The sequence below is a fragment of the Manis javanica genome, chromosome 4 (genome assembly GCF_040802235.1).
Source record: "Manis javanica isolate MJ-LG chromosome 4, MJ_LKY, whole genome shotgun sequence".
Taxonomy (NCBI): Eukaryota; Metazoa; Chordata; class Mammalia; order Pholidota; family Manidae; genus Manis; species Manis javanica.
In genome coordinates, this window is record NC_133159.1 from 123901880 (window position 1) to 123915799 (window position 13920).

At 47.3% G+C, this 13920-nt stretch overlaps 1 pseudogene; it reads left to right on the forward strand.

The window, feature by feature from the left end:
- The window catches only part of LOC108408766 (myosin-13-like), a 46152-nt pseudogene extending 34773 nt beyond the window's left edge, over positions 1-11379 (forward strand).
- Positions 11380-13920: the final 2541 nt, after the last annotated feature.

The following is a 13920-nucleotide window of genomic DNA, read 5'->3' on the forward strand; positions in this document are numbered from 1 at the left end:
AAGTAAATGAAACAGATGACACACTGATACAGCAAAGTTCATGAAGGCAGCGTGGGAGCATTTCACCTTGGGAAAGGCTGGTTTAAGTGAAAATACCTTACCTTGGGAAATGGCCAGATGGTTTTGCAATCTGTCACCACTGTACCTCCACAGGTCAAGAAAGCCCTGGCACACGCCCTGCAGTCAGCCTGCCATAACTGTGACCTGCTGCGGGAACAGTACGAGGAGGAGCAGGAAGGCAAAGCTGAGCTGCAGAGGGCGCTGTCCAAGGCCAACAGCGAGGTGGCCCAGTGGAGGACCAAGTACGAGACGGATGCCACCCAGTGCAGAGAGGAGCTGGAGGAGGCCAAGTACGGGCTTGCAGGTTATGGTGGGAGAGGTGACCCTAAGACACAAGCAAAGGAACAGAGAATTCCTCCCACCTTGAGAAACTCTTTCCTCCTCCCCAGGCCTTTGAGTTTTCTTAAGCATTCGGATAGTCTCCTTGCAATTCCCCTGGGACAGTCCACCTGGTTTCCTTGGTGGCTCCTTGGTGACCTGCTTTGACATTCTTCGGGTGACTCAGAACTGGTCCATTCATCAAACTCTCAGTCTTGGTCCTATCAATTTCTGATCCCTTAGGGACTGTTTATTTGTCTTCTGATCTGACAGTTACTTCTCAAATAGTCCACCTTTGCCAAGAAAAAGAAGATCTGTTTCTCTTAGGAAAAAACTGGCCCAGAGGCTCCAGGAAGCAGAGGAGAGCACAGAGGCAATGAGCTCCCAGTGCACTTCCTTGGAGAAAACCAAGCAGAGGCTTCAGGGGGAGGTGGATGACCTGATGCCAGGTTTGCAGCGAACCAGCACAGCCTGTGCCATCCTGGACAAGAAGAAGAGGGGCTACAATAAGGTCTTACACTTGGTAGTGGGGATGAGAGCCACAGCCTTGCACACTTTGATGTGTGAGATGCATGCACTTTCTGGAAGTCCCTCCCAAGCATCAAGTCACAGTGTAGGGTTTTGGATTTGCAACATCCCTTTTACTTTTGTAACTGTAAAGGGAATTTACAGTTGTAACTTCCAAAGGGAATTTTATTTTTGGCTCAAGCTAATTTAAATTACTTTGAGATCAAAATACCCTTAAGAATACAGCAGATCACACCATCCAAAAGACAAACAACAACAAATGTTGACAAGGTTGCGGAGAAACGGGAACCCTGCTACACTGTTGGTGGGAATGTAAACTAGTTCAACCACTGTGGAAAGCAGTATGGAGGTTCCTCAAAAAGCTCAAAATAGAAATACCATTTGACCCAGGAATTCCACTTCTAGGAATTTACCCTAAGAATGCAGCACTCCAGTTTGAAAAAGACAGATGCACCCCTATGTTTATCGCTGCATTATTTACAATAGCCAAGAAATGGAAGCAACCTAAGTGTCCATCAGTAGATGAATGGATAAAAAAGATGTGGTACATATACACAATGGAATATTATTCAGCCATAAGAAGAAAACAAATCTTACCATTTGCAACAACATGGATGGAACTAGAGGGTATTATGCTTAGTGAAATAAGCCAGGCAAAGAAAGACAAGTACCAAATGATTTCACTTATATGTGGAGTATAAGAACAAAGGAAAACTGAAGGAACAAAACAACAGCAGAAACATAGAACCCAAGAATGGACTAACAGTCACCAAAGGGAAAGGGACTGGGGAGGATGGGTGGGAAGGGAGGGACAAGGGGTGGGGGGAAGAAAGGGGGCCTTATGATTAGCATGTATAATGTGGGGTGGGGAGCATGGGGAGGGCTGTGCAACACAAAGACAAGTAGTGATTTTACAGCATCTTATTACGCTAATGGATAGTGACTGTAACGGGGTTTGTGGGGGGGACTTGGTGATGGGGGAGGTCTAGTAAACATAATGTTCCTCATGTAATTGTAGATTAATTATACCAAAAACAAAAAGAATACAGCAGATCACCTGTAAGGATATCAGCGTTCAGAGCCCCGGATCTAGGATGGGGGGCTAGACACCCTCTTGGTTTGATCCCTAAGGATGGAAGGGTAAGACCTTGGCATTGCTGATGGCCCTTGTTTGCAGGGACTCTCTGGCCCTTCCTGCTTCTCACATGTCCTTTGTTACCTCCTAGGTCCTTGCAGAGTGGAAGTAAAAGCTGGACAAGGGTCACGCTGAGTTGGAAGCTGCTCAGAAAGGGTCCAGGTCACTCAGTACTGGAATCTTCAAGATGCAGAATGCCTATAAGGAGGTGGTGGATCAGTTAGAGATGCTGAGAAGGGAAAATAAAAACCTACGAGGTGAGCATCCTCCCCACCTTGGGGGTGCAACTATGCCCCTCTTCTTCCGCCTCTCTCCCCTATTTGTCCACAGCCACCTCCAGACGCTTCCTCCTTCCCACTACAAAACCCTCACATCTGCTCAGCTTACCTCAAAGCCCAGAGCTTCCTAATATCGGGCATGGTAGCACAGAGTCCCACTTCTCCGGAATGGAGGGCATGGTGTTTGCTAAGTTCACCTCTCTGTTAGAGAACAAGATGCTCCACAGATTCTGTCTTGACTGGGATTGGTGTCCTGGAGCACATCATGAATCACTTAGGACTTCAGACTCTTGACCTACAAAAACATCCCAGATCTGGTGCCCCCTAAACCTTTTCTATTTCCAGAAGACTGGGATTCTGTGCACTCTCTCCACAATGGCCTTCTCTGGTCCTCTCTGACACCACTGTGTATACTTTGTGAGGTTTCAGGGCTATGCAGTGTTCTTGTTGCCCCTCTCTGCATAGCTCAGGTGAGGCAACACACCTGCATCTTGCCAACGCCTCACCTCAAGGGCTCCACTGTATTCTCTCCTATGTAAATGTTGTGAATGAATCATTGACCCCAAATTGCTGGGTAAATGTCTCTGCCATCAACTGGAGCCTGATGAAACAGCCTAAAGTGAGCTTATCCTTTGCAGAAGAGATTTCAGACTTAACTGAGCAGATTGCAGAAACCGGCAAGAATCTTCAGGAATTGGAAAAGACCAAGAAGCAGATGGAGCAAGAAAAGTCAGACCTCCAGGCGGCCTTAGAAGAATTGGAGGCAAGTGTCTGGACGTGACCCCTGGAAGGTCAGGAGGGCAGGACACTGAAGGAGTGGGGACCAGACCATGTACTTAGGGCACCTTCCTGCCACGAGGTGCTAAGGCTTCACTGGGAAGAACATCCAGCCATTCTTGGAATAAACAGCTTGGCTTTGCTGCTAATCATCCAGGTGCCCTCTAGTCTATCATATTCTCCCTTTTGAAAATAAATAAATTTGTTCATTATGTCCTCAGTGTCTTTCTCTGGAAGCAAGAAGTTAATCATCAAACATCCTGAGAATCCTTTGGTTTTGAGATATCATCATGCATGATCACCTCTAACTATTAGGACTTCTGTATCACAAAAATAGGTCTGGTGTCCTGATGTTGTACTCAGCTGTGGCCAGTACAGGGCAGATGGTTGAGATGTTTCTAGGGAAATTTGCATAATGCACGATAACAGGGGAGCAAATTGCCCTGTCATTTTAGACGGTAACTTGGCTCCTGACTTATGGTCACTATTGAAATAGACACACTCAATAAAATTTTTACTAATTTAAAAAGATGTTGTGTCCCCCTCAAGACATAAAATTGCTAATAACAGACACAAAATTTTAGCTCCAGTTTCATTACTAGAAGGGACATTTGGGAGCAAATTATTTGGCCTCGTTGAGTATTGTTCTACTTCTCTGGTTTAAGTATTACTGGTATATCTGGAATAAGTGTTACCATATTTCTTAACGGGTATAATAATACCCATTTTATCATCATGGGGAAGAATATACCCATTCAAGAAGATGGCTACCCATGGCACTCCCAATCACCCCTTGGTTTTATCAGGGTTGCTTGGAACATGAAGAGAGCAAGATTTTACGTGTCCAACTGGAGTTGAGCCAAGTAAAATCCAAGCTTGACTGCAAAGTCACTGAGAAGGATAAAGAAACTGAACAGCTAAAAAGGAACAGCCAGCGGGCAGCCAAGGCCATGCAGAGCATGCTGGATGCTGAAATCCAGAGCCGGAATGATGCTCTCAGGCTGAAGAAGAAGATGGAGGGAGACCTCAGTGAGATGGAGATTCAGCTGGGCCACTCCAACCGCCAGGTAGCAGAGACCCAGAAACAACTGCGCACAGTCCAGGGCCAGCTCAAGGTGAGCATGCAGCCTCCAGCAGCCGTGCAAGCGCTCAGCCTGTCCTCTGCTCTGGCAGGGCACTCACTCCAGGTTTCCCCTGCAGGACTCGCAGCTTCACCTTGACGACGCCCTGCGGAGCAGTGAGGACCTCAAGGAGCTGCTGGCCATCATGGAGCACAGGAACGGCCTCTTGCTGGAGGATCTGGAGGAGATGAAGGGGGCCCTGGAGCAGACAGAGCGGACATGCAGGCTGTTGGGGCAGGAGCTGCTGGAGGCCAGCGACCGCGGGCAGCGGCTGCACACCCAGGTGCGTCCATCCTCCCACTGCTTGGGCAGGCAGGACCCGAAGCGGTGGAAGGAGCGCCCACCGTGGCTCCCAGGCTAGCAGCCAAGACCACAGTGCATTAAGTGTACTTCTTGGAATAACTGATTTCAGATGGGCAGATTTCTGAGCTTTCTTTGCTCTGAAGATAAAAGGTCATGCATATGGTGGGGAAATCAGAGCAAGGAGGGGTGACTTATTGCATAAAGGGGCTGGAGAAGACTTCACAGTGGAAGCAACATCTAAGCTGTGATCTTAGAAAATTAGGATTTTTAAAAAATAATTATTTTTATAAAAGTTTGTTTAAATTCCTGTGTATAAAAAATGGAAAATACAAGAAAACAAACAGAAGAAAAGTACTAACCATATTGTTAACATTTTGGGATCTTTGATCCTAAGCCTTGTCTACATATATGATGTTAATTTTTTTTAATGTGATCTTATTACAGTTTATTACTTCCATGTTAACAACCTGTCATGAATGTATTTCTGCATCTTTAGTCTTCTATAACTATTTTTCATAGTGGAAACTAATCCATTATGTTTGGGTGTCTTGGCACTTTTATTTAATCAGTCCACTATGATTGGATGTTTTAAATTGTTCCCAATAAAAACTTTTGCTATTAGAAAGATTGCAGTGATGAACTTCTTTGTAACTAAATTTTCACATATATCCATTATTACTATTTCCTTAATATTCCTAAAAAATAAATTCCTAGAAGCAACACCTTATGGTCAAAATAATAGACATTTATAATACACTGTAAATTGATGTTCAACAAAGTTGTCCCAACTTTTATTTCCATTGGGAAAATATGTGTGAGCTCTTTCCTATACATGTTTAAAGATCTAGCTCATACTTTCTTAATCTTCACCAATTTTAATGTTGAAAAATACCTCATTTTTAAAAATTATTCTTTTGTTTATTACTAATCTGGTGAAATTTTTCATTTTATTTGTCATTTGTATTTCTTCTGGTGTGTTTTACCTGTTTGTGTTTTTTGCCCTTTCTTCTTATTTGCATGATTCATCTTTTTTTATATGTTAAGGAAGGGAATGTTTTTTGACCATATACACTGCAAATGTGTTCTAGTTTGTAACCAGCCTTACAATTCCATTTATGGTATTTTTTGACCACTAGAATTCTTTTTCATTTTATACAGTTATGTCTATCACTCATTTCCTTGTTCCAACACCTTTCACTGCATAATCTATCCTTCCTCAAATTCTTGAAAGTCTACCTGAATTGTTTACTCAGTTATTTTATGTACACTTCATGGATCTATTACAGGACTTTCTGTTGGGTCAAGAATGAAACAGTATCTAGCAAATCCCCATGTGAAAAATAAGAGTATGACTATGATTTATTTCCTTCCCCACCAAAATCTCTCCTTCCCAACTGTTTCAGTCTCCAAATATAACCTACACCTCTGGTATCTAATTTTGCTTACAGAACACAGGCCTGCTAAGTGCCAAGAAAAAACTGGAAGCTGACATAGCCCAGTGGCAGGCAAAGGTGGAGAGCTCTATCCAGGAGTCCAGAAATGCAGAGGAGAAGGCCAAGAAGGCCATCATGGACATGAGCTCTGCTCTTTCTTTTCAGAGATGGTGTTTGGAGATGAGAAAGGGGTTTCTAGGGCCAGGACATGACAAGCAGATTGCATCTTCTGCAGGCAGTCTGTGGTGGCTTCCGGGGCAGATGGAATGAGCTCAGCGGAGACAGAGTGGGGAGGCATGATCAGCAATGAATGGGGGAGGGAACCAGGCATCCACACACCATACCCACCTTCACAGCATCGCTCCCAGCAGGGATGGGAGGTTGGCCCACTGATATTTGCTGTGAACTTAACCAGGCAGCCCTAATGGCCGAGGAACTGAAGAAGGAGCAGGACACCAGCGCCCACCTGGAGGGGATAAAGAAGAACCTGGAGCAGACGGTGAAGGACCTGCAGCACCGCCTGTACGAGGCTGAGCAGCTGGCCCTGAAGGGCGGGAAGAAGCAGATCCAGAAACTGGAGGCCAGGGTAGAGTGGCTTGAGAGGGTCTCAAAGTGGTTCAGAACCACTCTCTGGAAACTGCGTTGTGGGAAAGTGGCCGTGGATGGAGTAGACTGCTGAGGACTGCTTGCAGATCGCTCTGTGAGCCCAATTTCTCCCTATTTTTCTTTTGCTGGCCCCTCCACCCCGGCACACAAATGCACTTTATAACGTTATGCCTCAGTAACTATAGTGTGATGACATGTTGAAATGTTCACATTCTGTTTTTATATGCATTCATATCTACATAATGGTGGTGGGGCGGGTGTGCTTGACATTCATAAAATTATATATGTGGGCATAATTTATATTTTGTGCCAACTTCCACTTTGATAAACAATGGCCCATCCTAAGTAAAATCTGTTGTCTCCCTCACATCCCCTGTTCTCATTCCCTTCTCAAATTTCCTAAACTCTAAGTGCAATTTGCAATTCTGGTATACAGTCCACTCCATCCTAAATGGAGGGTGATTGGCCCTTCCTCTAGCGAATGCACCAGGAAAGCTCAGTGCCCATGTAGGGTAGTCCTGCTCTTTTATCTGGGAGCATATTTTGTGCTTGCTTAGTTTCTTTCTGATTATCCCCTTATTTCCTGTACCTCTTACTTTCCCCTTCAGACCTGTGATGGTTTATTTCACTTGTTTTTAAAATGGGCTCCACTACCAGTTGATGTTTTGGAGAAGGGCTACTCGAAGGAGCTGCTAGAATGTCCCCTTGCACCCTGGAGAGACTAAATGAAAGAGTGAGAGGCACACCCTAGGAATTTACCCAAAGAATACAAGTTCTCATATTCAGAGAGACAGATGCACCCCTATGTTTATTGCAGCACTGTTTATAATAGCCCAGATATGGAAACAACCTAAGTGTCCATCAGTAGATGAATGGATAAAGAAGAGGTGGTACATATACACAATGGAATATTATTCAGCCATAAGAAGAAAACAAATCCTACCGTTTGCAACAACATGGATGGAGCTAGAGGCTATTATGCTCAGTAAAATAAGCCAGGCAGAGAAAGATAAGTATCAAATGATTTCACTCATCTGTGGAGTATAAGAAAGAAGAAAAAACTGAAGGAACAAAACAGCAACAGACTCACAGACTCCAAGAAGGAACTCGCGGTTACCAAAGGGTAGGGGTGGGGAGGGTGGGTGGGGAGGGAGGGAGAAGGGGGTTGAGGGGTACTGTGATTAGCACACATGGTGTCGGGGGGTTCACGGGGAAGACAGTGCAGCACAGAGAAGGCAAGTAGTGACTCTGTGGCATCTTACTATGCTGATGGACAGCGACTGCAGTGGGGTATGGGGAGAACCCATAATGTGGGTGAATGGAGTAATCACATTGTCTTTCATGAGAAACCTTCATAAAAGTGTATATCAATAATAAAAAAATGGAATGAACAAACCTTACAGTCGTTTAAAAAGAAAAAAAAGAGTGGGAGGCAGAGGATGAGGGGCAGGCAAAGAGAAGGAAGCCCCTTCCCCACTGGACAAACCCCCAGGACAGTCCTCCCTTAGGCCAGCCTCCCCGGCATGTGGTCACCAGTAATTGTACACATTAAATATTGAAGGATTTTTTGGCTAAAAACTATAAGACTATAGACATGTGAGTAACAAAAGTAAGCACAGGGAAGTTAAAGCCTCCACAAAAATGTTCTGAATGTTTCTTTTTAATTATTCCCAGCCCTATTCCATTAGAACAAGCTTAGGCCAGTCATCCCCATGGATCCCTCCATCACGGAGGGATTCAATCCCATGCGCCGCCCCATGAGTGTGTGATGCAGGCCTGGCAGGGAGCCCTCAGCCTGCCTCCCCCTCACACGGGGAGGCGTGTTGTCCTCCAACTCCCAGCTGCCCGGTGACCTTAACTCCATAACCCTCACAGAGACTTAGAGGGCATTCCCAGGAACACAGATATTTTGTAGAACCTGAGGGGAGACAGCTTCCCAGGACCCATAGGGTGAGGGCTGGGAACTGAGATCTGTTTTGGAACATGGCTGAGCTAACCTGATTCCCTGGTAGATTGCAGGGTTAATCTAGTAGGTCTGCAAGCCCAGAGCTGCCCCCTGTCTGTGGCCACTGAGATTCCCAATGGCTGGTCACCACCCCCACTTCTTGGCTCTCTCTGGACCGTGAACTCAGGGCTGCAGTTGGTGACCTGCGTTCTCGGTGGTCCTGTCCTCTCAAGGCTTCAGAAAAGGCAGGCGCAATTATGAAATTAACAATACCTGCGTAGCACTTTATCGTTTAACAATATACTTGCACATGTGTGTCTAAGTTGATCCCCACACTTGAGGTAGGTTGGGGCAGGAATGATCATCTGCATCTTAAATATACAAAAACTCATTCTCAGTGATGGCAGCTGGCTTGCTCTGGATCAGTCAGCTGGACCTGGGGCTTGAACACAGCTCTGACTCTTCCTAGCCCAGGTTTTGTCCATGACCTCTGCTGCCTTCCTTGGTCAGACACCAGGGCCATCACAAATGGTCACACAGGCTTTGCCTGCAGAGGCAAGCCTGGGCTGAAGCACAGTCCTCACAAAACTGTGGCCTCAGAGGGAGCAGCATCCTTTGCAAAGCCCAACGCAGTAGCCAAGCTGTGTGCACCTAGGGCTGCTTCTGCCTGGAGACAGAGTCTTGTTCTCATTTGCACAAAGCCACTGCGTGGACTAGTGGTGGCCTTGGAAATAAAGTGTGGTTTCTGAGCCTTGAGAGGAGACGCTTTTGCAAAATAATAGTTAAAAGACGTTAAGTTCACCCTAAGAGGACTGACACATGCGTCCTTGAGAGAAGCCTGGGAGATCTGACTTGAATTCTGTGTTTCCACCATGCCCAGGTGCGGGAGCTGGAAAATGAGCTAGATGCTGAGCAGAAGAGAGGAGCCGAGGCTCTGGAGGGGGCCCACAAATAAGAGCGAAAAATCAAGGAAATGAATGACTTAACAGGTAGTGGCCTCAGGAACCTCAGCGAAGGCTTCATTGATGAGACCCCATCAGAAGCAGCCGTGGGTGTGGGGCCCTGGCACGGCTGCTGTTTTTGCAGGCTGACGAGGATCGCAAGAATATCCTCCAGCTCCAGGACCTGGGGGAAGACCTGCAGGACAAAGTGAAGGCTTACAGGAGGCAGGCTGAGGAGGCCGTGAGTATGGGGGTCCCGGGAGCCAGCAATGGCCTGGGTGCCCCCCAACCCCCAAGCAGCAGCATGCTCCTGTTACCTAGCGTCCATGGAGGCGAAAGCCTGAGTTTTCATTTGCAGGCTAGAAACCCAGGGCCGCTTGCCTTCCTCCCTCCCCTGGTCTGTGTTGAACGACCTCCCCGCCCCGCCACGCCCTAGCCCCCTCAGCCTATTCCCAGCCCTCCCCACCCCTGTGACCTGGTCCACATGGTCCCGCTTGCTCCCCACCCCAACTCCCACCACTCTAATCTGTCCTTTTTGAGCGGCCTTTGATCAAATCGGTGAAACCAACGATGGGAGGGGCTGACACCAGTGTTTCCCAAAGTATTTTCAGGAGACACCAGGTCTGAGGGATGCTAATAACTGGAAGCTGGGGCTGGGGGCAGGTACAGCAGGGTGTTGTGGGTGGGGGCTTTGACTTCCATAGAAAAGAAATCGTTTGGGAAACTCCAGGTTAAACAGTGCTGAATTGGTTGCTTTACTTCAAGGATTTCTCTGATTTGTAGGTAATATGTACTCTTCAAAGTGGAGAGTCATTCTAGAACGCAGCCTTTCCCACCTTTGGTGGGCCTTGGGACCCTTTTATTGTATGCAGAGTATCCCACAGGACCAGCGTTCTGAGGAACAAAATGGGGGGCCCTGCACTAGATAAATGAGCACATCACTTATCTCCTGGTCCTTTTTCCTCCCTGCCAGAGAGGCTGGTGGCTCCGCCCTGACCTCAGGGAAGCAGAAGGTTAAGTGGGGGAGGGATTCAGGCCCAGCAGATTAGTAGTTCAGCAGGACGGCCAGGCTGGAGGGTGCCTAGGAAGCCACCTTTGTCCGGAACTCCTGGATCGCCCTCAAATAGACCTACAGAGTGGCCTGGCCGCAGGTGCATGGTGCTGGGAGGGGGCACAGGACCTTGGTCTCTGACACTCCCAGGTGCTTTGGGAGGACCCTGGACTTGGTTTTCCTCCAAAGAGTTCCATGGGAGAGATGGCACAGAGCAGGGGGGCAGGGGAGGCGAGAGGGCGCCAGGAGTGTCAGCAGCTCCCGTGAGGTGATGGGACAGGACACATGGCCAGAGGCCAGGAGCACTGTCCTCACGCCCGCGAGCTCAGCACTTCCTCCTCTGCTCCCAAGCTGCCCAGGCTGCGCAGTTCCCAGAGGCCTTCAGGGACTGGGAGCCTCGGAGCCAGAGCCAGAGCTTGCTCAGCACCCCCGTTCTGTTCAGGAGGAGCAGGCCAACGCGCAACTGTCCAAGTGCCGCAGGCTCCAGCACGGGCTGAGAAGGCTGAGGAGAGGGCAGATGTTGCTGAGTCCCAGGTCCACATGCTGAGGGCCAAGAGCCGAGATGCAGGAGCCCAGATGAGATGGGGACTAAGTGGCACCGGGGGAGCCTGGAGCCTGCTTGCTGGCTTCTCTTCCCTGCTGCCGGGTGGGCACTCAAGGAGGCCACCACCCCACCTGGGACCCCATGGCCCAGGCTCCAGCAGTGAAGGACATTCTAGAATGCAGTCTTTCCCACCTTTGATGGACCTTGGAACTCTTTTACTGTATGCAGAGTACCCCAAGGGGCCAGTCACCTTGTCATCCCCACCCTTCCCTGTTCCAAGGGGCACTGCCCAAGAAGCCCCTGCTTTTTGGGGGACTCATCCCATCTCCAGGGGCTTGACTACTTTGTTTTTACAATGCACAAAGGGAAACTATGCCATTTCTTAATGTTTTTCTGAAGTTCCCCCTTTCCAGCTGCTCCACTTAAAGGCGATGCTCAGCCTCGCCTTCAGTTTGACTTATTTCCTGTGTACAATTTTTTTCTCCCACAGAAGATGGAAGAATGAGGCTTTCCTGATGCCTGTTGCCATGGGACCCCTTGGGAGAGGGGAGGGAAAATGTGAGAAATAATTCCTCTAACTCCACACTGGGTCTGTTGCGTCTATTAGCGTGGTTGAGTCCTCTTCCATGGGGTGGTGTTTATAGTCTTGCCTGACCTGTTGTACATATACAGAAAGTATGGAGTGTGCAAGTGGACTCTTCTTGCCCCAAGTAGCAAAAGTGTATACCCATCCCAAGCCTGGTAACTCACTGGCTACCTTAGCGTTTAGAAATAAAGACCCTTCCAGATAATGATAGCACATTTTCTCCCTAGGAACTCGTAAATGTTTAAAGTTCAGTTCTCCATTTTCTACCTAAATTTACAGATAGGGAAACTGGGCCCAGATAGATTAAGCTCTCTGACTATAATTGCCCAGGACAGGGTGGAGACTAGACCCCCAAGATCCTAGGCTCCCAGACAGTGTTCTTGCCACTAAAAAACTCTGCTTTTCCATCCTGTCCCTCTAAGGGGCTGTATACATGCCTCTCAGATGCCCCCCCACCATGTGCACACTGCTTCCCATAACATCTGAGACGGCAGAAGGTGGACTTGAACTCATCCATGCCTGGGCTTCGGGTTCTTGGGAAATTTGGGTGGAATCCCAACCCTGTCACACATCAACTGTGTGGCCTTGGGTAAATTCGTCTCCCCTCTGAGCCTCTTTTTCCTTATTCTGTAAGGCAGAGATATACTAAAATTCTAGCTTAGCTGGGATGGATGGAGGGGTTGGGGTGTTAATAAGTGGTGTAGGGTTCTTTTTCAGGAAAATGAAAATATTCTAAAATCGTGGTGATAGGTGTATAACTCTGTGAATATACTAAAGCCATTGAATTGTATGGTATGTGAATTGTATTTCAATAAAACCACTAACTGGTAGTAGTACTGGCTTTCTATGTACCAGGCACTGATATAAATATACTATCCTCTAACATCTTGGGTCATCCCTTCTCCCTGACCTTCTATAGCCTGCTTTCCATCTCATCAACAGCCCACCCCATGTGCCTTTGACTCAGCAGGGCTTGAAGCAGTGACGGTGGCAGGAAATGATTCTGAGTTCAGGTGACCTCAGATGTCTGACATTACTATCACCCCCATCTTCACCATCATCACCATCACAACCATTCTTACCACCAACACCATCATCACCACCATCACCATCCTCACCATCACAACCATTCTCACAACCATCATCACCATCTTCACCATGGTCACCACTACCAACAACATCATCATTGCTCAACTTTAGGACTGAAAGAACCTATTAAGAATGATCTCTTCCATCTACCCAATTTTGCAGACAATGAAACTAAAGTCATTCTCATAGTGCCTAGATGCCAACAGCTAGTCCAGCCAGCCCTCCTGCCACCTCACATTGCCCACTCAATAAGAAGGATAATAGCATTTCAAACACATAGAGCAATTTTGAATCATGCTGAGATTTCACATGCCTGTTTTTCTCTTTTCCATTTGGGCTACACAACAGGCCCATCAGGAAATCAGGCAGGTATTAGTGCCCTCATTTTCTGAAGGTGTGCAGACAGGCAGTGTCTTGCCCAAGCTTGAGAAGGGAATGAAAGTACCACTCTTCAGACTCACCGTAGAGCACAGCATCTCCCAGTGGTGGGTTTTCCAGCTGAGTGGTGTGTGCTGTGACAGTAAGGGCCCTGGGTGCCAGTACTGCCCCCCTACTCACTAGCTTTGTGATTTAGGGCAAGTCCATGACTTCGTGACTTTAAGCCTCAGGTTCCTCATGTGTAAAATGGGATGTAACCATGTACTTTGTAGGGTTGCCTTGTGAAGTAATTGAGAATGTGTAAGTGCCCTTGCTCTAGAATTTAGTTAGCACCCTGGTCACCTGTCATCTTGATGAGGAGGGGTGAGACATGGTGTCAGGACATAGGTGGAGTGTAAGACGAGGGTCCAGATGAACAGCCATCTGGGGCTTTGACTGTGTCACTGAGGAGCTCCCTCTGGTTAGAGGAGTTAATACATCATGCATTAGGGTGTCATAAAAAAAAAGTTCATATGGAATCACTCCTCTCTGACACCCTAACAAAAGCAGACTGAATTCCATCTGCTCTAACACTCCCTGGTGCACCTGGAGCTCCCTAGAAAGAAGCCACCCCCAGATACTTCTGCACTTACCTGGCCCCGACATCCCCACCCTGGACTCCAGATCTCTGAGTTTAGAAGAGATAGAGCATTTCTACATCCCTCACAGTGTGTAACAGTGTCTTATGTGGCATTCTGATTAATGAATAAAGGAATGAATGAGAATATTTCATACCTGGATACTAAGTACACCCTGATGAGAATGAAATATGGATGATTTTAAAAAAT